General features: G+C 47.3%; 1 protein-coding gene across 4 annotated transcripts in view; it reads left to right on the top strand.

Annotated features, from left to right (window-relative positions):
• The first annotated feature begins 1914 nt into the window (after positions 1 to 1914).
• Positions 1915 to 11628, top strand: part of NACC1 (nucleus accumbens associated 1) — a 57216-nt gene continuing 47502 nt past the window's right edge. For 3 of the 4 annotated variants that reach the window (XM_068272173.1, XM_068272171.1, XM_068272169.1), the window contains exons 1-2: positions 1916 to 2035; positions 3018 to 3152. The gene's annotated coding sequence lies outside the window, so the exon portion shown is untranslated. Of the gene's footprint in view, positions 2036 to 3017; positions 3153 to 11628 lie in introns of all 4 variants that reach the window. The other variant, XM_068272172.1, reaches the window with a different exon arrangement.

Here is an 11628-nt window from a genome sequence, read left to right as displayed (position 1 = left end):
GCAGCCTCCGGCGGTAATGGACGAGCTGAGCTCGTCCAGACCGCTAAGGAGGTTAATAACCCCTCATTTATGTCTAACCACAAGTTGTAATTTGATCTCTCCCCTGTGTCACATGACTGCCGTGGCAGATAAGCTCATTTGAAAGCACAGGCTGTTAACAACAATATGTTTGCATCCATGAATCAAGAAGTAGAAACAGTGCATATTTATTTTAGGATTTGTATCAGCTGTAGCAAAGAAATGTTTTTGTTTAAAGGTTATTATGCTGTTGTGTATCTTTTAAAGCAGAGAGGAGGTCAGAGTTCAGGTTAAATCCCAGCAAGGGCACTATTCGCATGGCGTTTGTATATTTTCCCTGTGTCTGTGTGGGTTCTCTCTGGGCACTCCAGTTTCCTTCCACATCCAAAAAACATACTGATAACTTACTGTAATTATTATAATTGGCTTCCCCCCAAATCAGGGGTCAGGAACCTTTTTGGCTGAGAGAGCCATAAATGCCACATATTTTAAAATGTAATTCTGTGAGAGCCATACACTGTTTCAAACTGGCCCAGTGCGCATGTGCAGCAAAGTGCTCACATCCCTGTTGCCATGCTGATGTGTATACAGTTGATCCTTTGGGCAGCTGAAGTGTCAGATAGGTCTTCAGCTTCTCTTGGGTTTCAGCAACATCGGCAAATTCCACAAGAGCCAGACAGGAGAAATACTAACAGCTAGTACAATTAGCCAGCTTACTTGGGGGTTGATTCACTTTGTAGGACGAGATCCCTGCACTTTGGCCCAATAGGCTGTCTGTCAAGTGACAGGCAGGCTATTGGGCCAATCAAAGTGCGGGGATCTCATCCTACAGTCACTGGACCTGGCATGGTCCAGGGCAGGACAATTGGAGCAGCCATTCATTTTGGTGGAGCGTGAGTAAGTTAGTAGTACATGCTACAGCAGTAGCGTGCCTACTTTGAAAATGTTACTTGCGCTGCCACACTAAGCTGCGCTGCTTGAGTAATGTAGCTTAATGAATCAACCCCTACTGATTTGTCTGTGAGCCAAATGTAGCCATCAAAAGAGCCTCATCTGGCTCCCGAGCCATAGGTTCCCTACCCATGCCCCAAATGATAAGACACATGTCTATGGTAGGGATTATTTTATGAACCCCTTTGAGGTACAACTGACAACTATACTGTGTGTAGTGCAGTAGATGATGTGCAGTAAAAAATACTAAATAATAATAATAAAAAAGTAATAAATAAGAAAGACCCAAATTGCCTAAAATATTTTTTTTTCTATCTAGTTAGGTGTTTCATTTTTAGAGGGAAAAATAAAAATATATATTATACATTCCTCTCAGACGAATAATAATAATAAACAGTAATAATTAAGATAGATCAAAATTGACTGAAATGTTATTTTCCTATTTTTATGTTAGGTGTTTCATTTATAGAATATATATATTCCTCTCAGTATTATTCATCGTAATGTAGCATGATAATCTAATAATAGTACTTGTCTTCCCATATAATTATAGCAGTGCTAATAATCGTCTTCGCGCATTTAATAACATTATGTAGAATGATGGGGATCCTCTTCGTGCTGCTCCATCGCTTCCTGTCCAGAATTCCTCAGTGTTGTCTGAATCCATGTGTCGGCGATCGACTTTGTTTGCATTTTCTTTCTGTCTATTCTTAGAAGATCTGAGCTCCGCTTGTCTCCCCTGGGTGTCTGCTCTCTGATTCTGCCGTCGGCTGACCGCCCTTGCCTATCTGGCCCATTGTCTACTCTCACGCTCGGCGCTCCTGCCTCCTCCTATGGGAAGCGAGTCTGTTCGATGTTCTCGACGCTCCCACGCCTTCCCTGCGGCACGGGTCCTGAGCTGGCCCCGGCTCGGGCATCTGCTTAGTCGCCTGGCCCGTCTGTCTGCTCGATGTATCGGCGCTCGCTCTCTCTCCCCTGCCTATACAAGCCATAGTCTGGGGCAGCGCGCGTCCGTCTGCCTGGCCTGTGTCCGAACGATCGCCTCTGTGGCGGGATAACGCGTGCGGTATGTGACGCCCTACGTCTTCACCCTTCATCAGACGCCACAGCTCGGTCTGGCGGAGGTGCCGGTCGCTTCTATAGCTCGCTATCCTGCCCCGCCATTTTCCGGTGTAGTGAAAATTTTTGCTACCTATCATATTTTGCAACTTGCCATAGAGGACAGTGTATGACTGTGTAGGCGTGGCTCCTCTCTGTTAACACGCCTGTAATTTTTTGCAACCACAGATCCCATTGAGCTAGAAGGGGGATTGTTCCCTCCAGGGGGGGTTATTAGTTGAGCAAGAGGGGGGATTGTTTCCTCGGGGGGTGGGGGGTTATTAGTTGAGGAAGAGGGGGGATTGTTCCCTCCAGGGGGGGTTATTAGTTGAGCAACAGGGGGGATTGTTCCCTCCAGGGGGGGTTATTAGTTGAGCAAGAGGGGGGATTGATCCCTGGGGGGGGTTATTAGTTGAGCAAGAGGGGGGATTGTTCCCTCCAGGGGGGGTTATTAGTTGAGCAAGAGGGGGGATTGTTCCCTCCAGGGGGGGGGGGGGGGGTATTAGTTGAGCAAGAGGGGAGGGTTCTGTGTGAGAATAGGGTTTGGTTGGGTTGCATTTTCTGATACAGATAGGTTAAAGTCAATGGCTAGGTTGCACTTTCTGATAGCTATACGTATAAATAAGTGCAACCGGTTGCAAAATCTGATAAAGTTGCAAAAAATTTCACCACACCGGCTCTCTCTTCGCTTTCTGTCCTGTCTGCTTCCACTACTTTCCTCATTTACACGGTCATTCCCGGGCCGCGCTCATTTTCGCTACCCGTTATTCTTCGCTGTCTGGCTCATTCATATCGGCGCTCGGTTGCTTTTCCCTGGCCGCCGTCTCTGCCACTGTCTGGCTCGATGCGTGCAGGGATCGTTTCGTGTTGCCTGCCTATCTTTCTCTACACAGTCTGGCTCGGTGCGCTCGACGCTCCACTAACTTGGCCTTGCCTATCTCTCCCTACAGTCTGGCTCGCTGTGATCGGCGCTCGCTGGCTCTCCCCTGGCTGGTGATGAATGGCCGCTGCTGCTGCTGGCGGAGCTGCTGAGAGCCGTGCACCGGAGGCGGGAACCGGGTGAGAGCAGGAGGAGCACACAGCGGGTGAGTGAAGGAGGATCGTGTGTGGCTGGCAGGGTGATCCCGAAGCCGCCATCTTTACTTCTCCCCTTCTAGCTGCAGTGGCTGCTGGAGAGCTCATGTGACTCCCTGGGAGTGGGGTATTCGGGGGGCAGGAGGTTCACCGAGCTCATAGGAGGACAGCCTAGCCCTGAGCAATGGATACAACATTCTGTATCCCAAATACTGTCATCCCCAACTTGCAGTCCTGCATAATTACAGCCCAGATAGAGGGAGACTCACAGAGCTGGTGCATACTTTCTATTCCAGGGATCCAATACATACACTGTACCCCACAATTAAGATCCCCCTATACAGAGTATTCCTTTACACAAGTGTTACTTATAGAGTTACACATAATGTATCACATAGAGTGTGTACTGCATATAAGACTTACCACCATGTAGAGAGGATACCTATATATAAAATGTTTCACACAGCAGAGGTGTCGCACTCAAATACAAATTGGGCTGAAATTTAAAACTGGGAACAAGTCTTGGGCCAACCTCAATGTCTAGTGGCCACCCCTCTCCCTTATAAAGATTCCTAGTGTTTAGTGGATCCCCTATACAGTTCCCTGTTGTCTAGTGCCCCCCCTTACATCCCTTATACAGTTCCCTGGTCTCTGGTGGCCCTCCTACCTTCCCTATACAGTTAAATGGTGTCTAGTGGCCCCCATACCTCCTGTATATAGTTTCCTGGTGTCTAGTGGCAACGCTACCTCCAATATACAGTTCCCTGGTAATTGGTGCCCCCCTCAACCTCCTCTATACGGTTCCCTGGTGTCTAGTTATCCCCTATCTCTGCTATAGAATTCCCTGGTGTCCAGTAACCACCTACATCCCCTATACAGTTCCCTGGTGTTTAGTGGCCCCCTCCTTCCCTTATACAGTTCCCTGGTGTCTAGTTGTCCCCCTCCTTCCCTTATACAGTTCCCTGGTGTCTAGTTGTCCCCCTCGTTCCCTGGTGTCTAGTTGTCCCCCTCCTTCCCTTATACAGTTCCCTGGTGTCTAGTTGTCCCCCTCCTTCCCTTATACAGTTCCCTGGTGTCTAGTTGTCCCCCTCCTTCCCTTATACAGTTCCCTGGTGTCTAGTGGCCCCCCTCCTTCCCTTATACAGTTCCCTGGTGTCTAGTGGCCCCCCTCCTTCCCTTATACAGTTCCCTGGTGTCTAGTGGCCCCCCTCCTTCCCTTATACAGTTCCCTGGTGTCTAGTGGCCCCCCTCCTTCCCTTATACAGTTCCCTGGTGTCTAGTGGCCCCCCTCCTTCCCTTATACAGTTCCCTGGTGTCTAGTGGCCCCCCTCCTTCCCCTATACAATTCCCCGATGTCTAATACCTCCTCCCTCCCCTATACAATTCCTTGGTATCTAGTGGGCCTCCATCACTCCCCTATACAGTTCCTTGGTGTTTAGTGGTTCACCCCCCCCCCCCTATACAGTTCCCTGGGGTCTAGTGTCCTCCTCCCTCCTCTGTTTAGTTCTCTGGTGTCCAGTGCTGCTCCCCCCCATATGGCTTCACTGGTGATTTAGGGCTTCACCTACAATACCTGGTGGTCTAGAGTGGGCCAAACATAATGCAAAGTGGGGAAACTACTTCTGGGCCTAATCTGATGGCGTTTGACATGTATGGCAGTGTGTACTGCATAGACTAGCTCATGGCGTCCATAACATACTTTATTCTACATATTCTAAGACCTCCCCCCCCCCCTATAAACGATTCCTGTACATAACTATTACTGATATGGTTTTGTATGTGATATACTGCATAAACTAGCTCAGGGTCTCCATGGCATACTGTATCCTACATATCAGGGCTGTGAAGTTGGAGTCGGAGTCGGGGCAATTTTGGGTGCCTGGAGTCGGGAAAAAATGCTCCGACTCCTAATGAATTTAAACTGTAATTAAAATAGAAAATATGATCAAATGTTCTATTTCTCAGATAATAGTCATCATAAATAATTTATACATACAGTAATAGCTGTGCTTAGTCCACAAAAATTAAATTAACCAATCAAAATTAGTTACTTGTGCTGCTTCAAAAAAGCAATCCCCGTATTTTTAAAGTCAGATATACACATCTGATTGTGACTGTATATATGATGTGTACACAGGAATCTCTTATATATACTAAATAACATCTATGCTGTAAGTATAAAGCCTGATGTGTAGCCGTGTCACTAATAGAGATGGTCAATGAGATGGAAATAATTCTGCGTTGATTCTGATTTATGCAAATGTACTCTTTGCTCATTAAATCAAATAATTTGATATGTTGTTAAAATTTGGTTTGGTGACTACGAATTAAAGGGTACCTGAGAAGGATGAAAAGAAACATTTTATACATACCTGGGGCTTCTTCCAGCCCCCTTCAGGCTAATCAGTCCCTCGCTGTCCACCTCCACCACCTGGATCTTCTGCTATGAGTCCTGGTAATTTACCCAGTCCGGCTGCATGCCGCTCCCACAGCCAGGAACATTCTGCACCTGCGCAATAGTGCTGCGCAGGTGTAGTATGCTCCCGGCAGCGGAGTGTGTGCATGCGCACTACATCAGACTGGCTTAAGTACCTTGACTCATAGCAGAAGATCCAGGTGGTGGAGGAGGACAGCGAGGGACTGATTAGCCTGAAGGGGGCTGGAGGAAGCCCCAGGTATATGCATAAAACTTAAATTTCATCTGTCTCAGGTTTACTTTGTTACACAGTAGTACTATACTCTACATATGCACTCTCCACAGAGCTGCAGGGAATCCACTGAGAATGTTGTGCACATTGAACACAGAGGTGTTGTCTATCACTCATAAACCTGGTTCAGATTGTGCATGAAGAATGTGTAATAGAGGAAGAATCTCCTTATTCCCCTGCAGAGTACCTGCACATCACTCTTATATGTACCCACAGTTACATTGCCTAGGCTCTGTACCTTTTACAAGTACTCTTACCAAGGACTAGTTTTAGTCTATGACTAAAGGGAATAAATATGCGTACATTTGAAATCGGCGCCGGTAGACTTGGGCGCAGGATACAGCGTTATATAGCTGATCCTGCTTCTGCACAAGTCCGGGCCGATTTAATTACTATTCCCCCTCCAGGCCGACATGGATAGTAGGGGAATGAAATAATTCGGCTTCCAGCGATTGCTGGAGGCCGAATTATTATGTTTTTAAGCAACTTCGGCTCTGTCTTCTGACGGAGCCGACGTTACTCACTGAGCACTTCAATAGGAATGATTCCTATTGAAGTCTATGGAGGCGCCGGCTGCGCCCAAATCTAGCAGCGCTGAAAAGCACTGCTCCGATAAATATGGCAGTCTCCATATCCTTCTCACTTCAGTTGTCTTTTAAAACTCCTAAGCGTTGGCAGTTAAACGAATTTCATGTTACATACTTTCAATCTACAAGATTGTAATATGCAAATTAGAGGAGTCGGAGGAATCCTATAAGACGTGCCCCTATAGAAAGTATTCCTATACTGTACATAAGTATTACCGATATAGTATTCTACATAATATTTCACATGGTACGTCTTGTATAGACTAGCTAGAGTACTTCCAAATGCTTCCCAAAGGCTACTGAAGCCCTATTCAGTGCAGGAATGACAGCCAGCATGGAGGAAACTTCAAGTTCTCTTTAGTAATAATAATCTGAACATTAGTATAGCGCTTTTGTCCTGTTGGACTCAAAGCGCTCAAGATCTGAGGCGACCCTGCAGTGTTAGGGAGTCTTGCCTTGAACTCCTTACTAAATGGGTACTGACCCTAGCCAGGATTCAAACCCTGGTCACCCATGTCAAAGCCACTTAACCTCCTTGGCGGTATGAAAAATACCGCCAGGAGGGAGCGCAGCAGTTTTTTTTTAAATTTTTTTTTTTTTTATCATGTAGCGAGCCGAGGGCTCGCTACATGATAGCCGCTGCTGAGCGGCATCCCCCCGCCCGCTTCGATCGCCTTCGGCGATCTCCGATCAGGAAGGGCGACGGGGCGGGATGACGTCACCGACGTCACTGACGTCGGGACGTCATTGGGAGTCCCGGGCCACCCCTCGGCGCTGCCTGGCACTGATTGGCCAGGCAGCGCTGGGGTCTGGAGGGGGGGGGGGGGCCCGCGCCGCAGCAGATAGCGGCGATCGGGCAGGGGCCGGCGGCGATCAGAGTGCTGGCGCAGCTAGCAAAGTGCTAGCTGCGTCCAGCAAAGCAAAAATTATGAAAATCGGCCCAGCAGGGCCTGAGCGGCACCCTCCGGCGGCTTACCCCGTGTCACACACGGGGTTACCGCCAAGGAGGTTAAAGGACACCTGAAGTGAGAAGAAAATTGAGGCTGCCATATTTTATTTCCTTTTAAACAATACCAGTTGCCTGGCAGCCCTACTGATCTATTTATCTACAGTAGTGTCTGCATTACACCGAAAACAAGCATGCAACTAATCTTTTCAGTTCTGGCAATAATGACAGAAACACCTGATCTGCATATGCTAGTTCAGGGTCTATGGCTGAAAGTATTAGAGGCAGAGGATCAGCAGTATAGCTAGTAGGCCTGAACGATTTTAGGAAAAAATTGAATTGAGCGATTCCTGTCTGAAATTGCAATTTCGATTCACGATTTCCTTCAAATCAAGCTTTGTTCCGTCTTTGTGCCTGTTTATTCCCCCTATGTCTTTGTGCCCCCTTTGCCTCTTTATGCCTCCTATGGGTCTCTCTCTTGCCCCCTTTGTTTCTCTGTGCCTGCTCTGTGTCTCCTCTCCTGTGTGTCTCTCTCTGTGCCTCTTCTGTCCCCCAAGCTTCCTCAGTTCTGGACATAGCTTCAAGCAGGGGTCCAGCGATGCAGTCTTTCCACTTAACCTCCTGCAGGCTCTAATGCACGGAATACTTCCTGCATGTTATGTGACATACAGGAGTTTTGCCAAGCACAAGAGCCGGCAGACAGCGAAAAAGGACTAACAACATTGGACTTGTGCGGAAGGTATGTCCAATGCTGCAGGCCGCACGCGCCGGGACTTTGGGGAGGTTTGAAGCCACTTCTTCAAACTTCCCCATGTGGAAATGGTGTGATCGCGATAATTGCCACTTTGGCGATTCCGAAATTGTGATCTTGGTGATTGCGATTTCGGTTTAACCTCTTGCCGACCGCGTCACACCGATGGGTGTGGCCGCGGCGGCAGCCCCAGGACCGCCTAACGCCGACTGGCGTAAAGTCCTGGGGCCAGCTAATACAGGAGATCGCGCGCAGGCTGCATGCGCATCTCCTGCTTGGAGGGCAGAGCTCCACCCCGCCTTCAGTCTCTGAGCGGCTAGACTGTTAGACGGGCGTGACCGCCGTCCATGTAGATGTACAGCGCTGCGATCGGCAGCAGCGCTGTACTGGGGACAGCCGTGTGACACGGCTGTCCCCCTGGGACACTGGAGAGCGATCGGCTCTCTGGCAGAAGCCTATGACAGCCGATCGCCATAATTGGCTGGCTGTGGGGAGGGAGGGAATATATTTAAAGGAACATACTTTTTTTTAAATAAAAAGAGGAACAAAAATATTTGTAAAAAAATAAACAATCTGGGGGCGATCAGACCCCACCAACAGAGAGCTCTGTTGGTGAGGAGAAAAGGGGGGGGGGAAATCACTTGTGTGCTGTGTTGTGCGGCCCTGCAGCGTAGCCTTAAAGCTGCAGTGGCACATTTTATTAAAAATGGCCTGGTCACTAGGGGGGTTTAGCACTGCAGTCCTCAAGAGGTTAAATTCGATTTATCTTTCAGGCCTAAAAGCTAGACAACTGGTATAGCCCTAAGGGAACCTTAACTGAGAGTGATATGCATGTTTCCTTCTAAACAATACCAGTAGCTTGTCAGTCCTGATCTCTTTAGCTGCAGTAGTGGCTGAATCATGCAGCTAATCCAACTTCAGTTAGAGCACCTGATCTGCATGCTTGTTCAGGGGCTGTGGCTAATTAGAGACACAGGATCAACTGGAGAGTCAGGCAACAGGTACTATTTTAAAAGGAAAAAGCCATATCCTTCTCAGGTTAGGTTGCCTTTAAAAGGAAATAAATATGGCAGCTTCCATATTCCTCTTGCTTCAGTTGTCCTTTAAAGGGAACCAGAGATGAACGATTCACACAAAATAAACATATCAATTGATAGCTTGTAAAGAATAAATGCTCTACCTGATAATTTCCCCACTCTGGTGTGCCTTTTTGAGTGTTTTTTATCCATTATTGCTCCAGGAAATATCCAATATGGCCGCCGGCTCATACCTGTTCTGCTTCCGGGTTATGAGTTGTTCTGGATGTGCTGTCTAGGCTATATGAGACTATAGACAAGCAGGGCTGCTGCAGCCTTTCATCTGTCTGCTTTCAACTATTATTCTGGCATGCTGTGTGGCTGCCTGCAGGAAGTGTCTCTCATAGAAATGAAACTGCATACAGTAGATAATGACTGACTGCACACAGATACACTTGTGTGTGTCTGAGCTTCTTTCTCGGCAGCAGCAGTCATGTCAACAGCTCTGAGTATGAAATCTGAGCCAGGAGGGGGCAGGCTTGGGCTTGAAAAGACTCCACAGAAGAGTGACTCAGCTATAATGATTCCAGGTCAATCATAGACTGAATCAGTCGGTGGATTCTTATCACAGTTGATAACAGATAGATTACACTGAGAAGAATAAAACTAAAAGCAGGGTAGGTGTTTACTGTCATGTTCCCACTGATAAATGTAATAAAATACATGAGGGTTCTTTGTCTCTGGTTCTCTTTAAAGCGGTAGGATCAGCCATACTATGCCAGGGAAAAAAAACCACATATATAAGTAGATAAATACTTGATCTACTTACATAACACATGTATTATACTGTCCACGTTTTGATTTCAGTGAATGTTATATAGTAGATGACGAGAATTCTGTTCCTGGTGGGGGCCATGTCTTTTGCCCACAGTTAAGGCTAACTCGTGATGTCATTTCTGCCCTTTACTTTTTATCTTGTCTCCTCCAATCGCTGAGTCACCTCAGCCTTGCTTGTAAACACAAGTGAGTAGGGGATTAGGTTTCAGATAAGAAGCTGGCAGGGAAATAAAGGGAAAAGGAGGAATAGATTATAGATAAAAAGAACCCCCAGCATGCAATTCTTTGGCACGACTACTAAAGGGCAAGTGTTCCTTAAGGCCCATACACACGTCGGATTTGCACGAACGACGGGTCGTTTGAACGTTCCGTCGTTCGCACGTTTCCGCATGAAATCCGGCGTGTGTACAGACTATCGTTCGGGAGATAAGACTGGTTACCAACGATCCGCCGGGCGGATCGCTGGTAACCAGTCTTATCTCCCGAACGATAGTCTGTACACACGCCGGATTTCATGCGGAAACGTGCGAACGACGGAACGTTCAAACGACCCGTCGTTCGCGCAAATCCGACGTGTGTATGGGCCTTTAAGTATGTGATAACTCCAAATCATAACAGCAGAAAAAGTTTTGTATGCAGGATTAGCATCTTTATCACTTAATACACTTAGACCAGTTGCTGTTGAAATTTAATTTTTATGGTGACGATACAGCTTTAAGCAATGCCACTTACTTGGCTGCTGATCTTGTTGCAAGGTCCCTTTGAAAATGAATTCTGACTGGCACTTTTTTGAAGAGTTTTTATTCAGTGGGAGTTGACTGCTGAATTGGACAATCTGGAGCCTTATTTTTTTTTCTTGCTCTCTCCAGCCTTGACTTGCATATCATGCATATGTAGCATGTTGCCAGGCCAGTTCAGAGTTCTGTAGCATACAGTGTATTCTCTATATATAGGCCCAGTGTCCCAACATACAGGTATACATATAATATAAACAGCATACACTGTTTAGGACAGTCATGAAATTAATTATGGACAAAGAGTGAGAGCCAAACCAGACTATGTGGTTGGGCGCCATGGCCTGACCTAGTTCATTCCTATGCAATTGTGATTCTTGATCAATGCCTGACCTGTTGGAAGGCTCTTTAAAGGACACCGAAGTGAAAATAAACTAATGAAATAAACAATTGTATCTATCTTCCTTCTCCTAAAAATTACTTTTGAAGATATTCCACAGTTTTATGTTTAACCTCCCTAGCGTTCTGGACGAGCTGAGCTTGTCCAGAGACGCTAGAGAGCACCGCTCAGGCCGCGCTGGGCCAATTTGAATAATTATTTGTTTAAAACACGCAGTAAGCACTTTGTTTGCTGCGTGTCCTACCCGATCGTCGTCGCCGTCGATCCGCCGCTACCCGACGCGTAAGAGGTCGTCCCCAAATCAGACCACGTGCACAGCCTGGCCAATCGCCGCCAGGCTGCGCATTGGGGTGGAACGGGAGTCCAAGGGACGTCACGACGTTGATGACGTCACTCCGTTCGTCGCCATGGCGACGGGGGAAAGTCCTAAAGGAAATCCCGTTCAGAATGGGATTTCCTTATGGGCGTGATTGCCGGCGGTGATCGGAAGGGTGGGAGGGAAAGTACA

The sequence above is a fragment of the Hyperolius riggenbachi genome, chromosome 3 (assembly GCF_040937935.1).
Source record: "Hyperolius riggenbachi isolate aHypRig1 chromosome 3, aHypRig1.pri, whole genome shotgun sequence".
Classification (NCBI taxonomy): domain Eukaryota; kingdom Metazoa; phylum Chordata; class Amphibia; order Anura; family Hyperoliidae; genus Hyperolius; species Hyperolius riggenbachi.
This window is presented reverse-complemented; position numbering and strand designations above follow the sequence as displayed.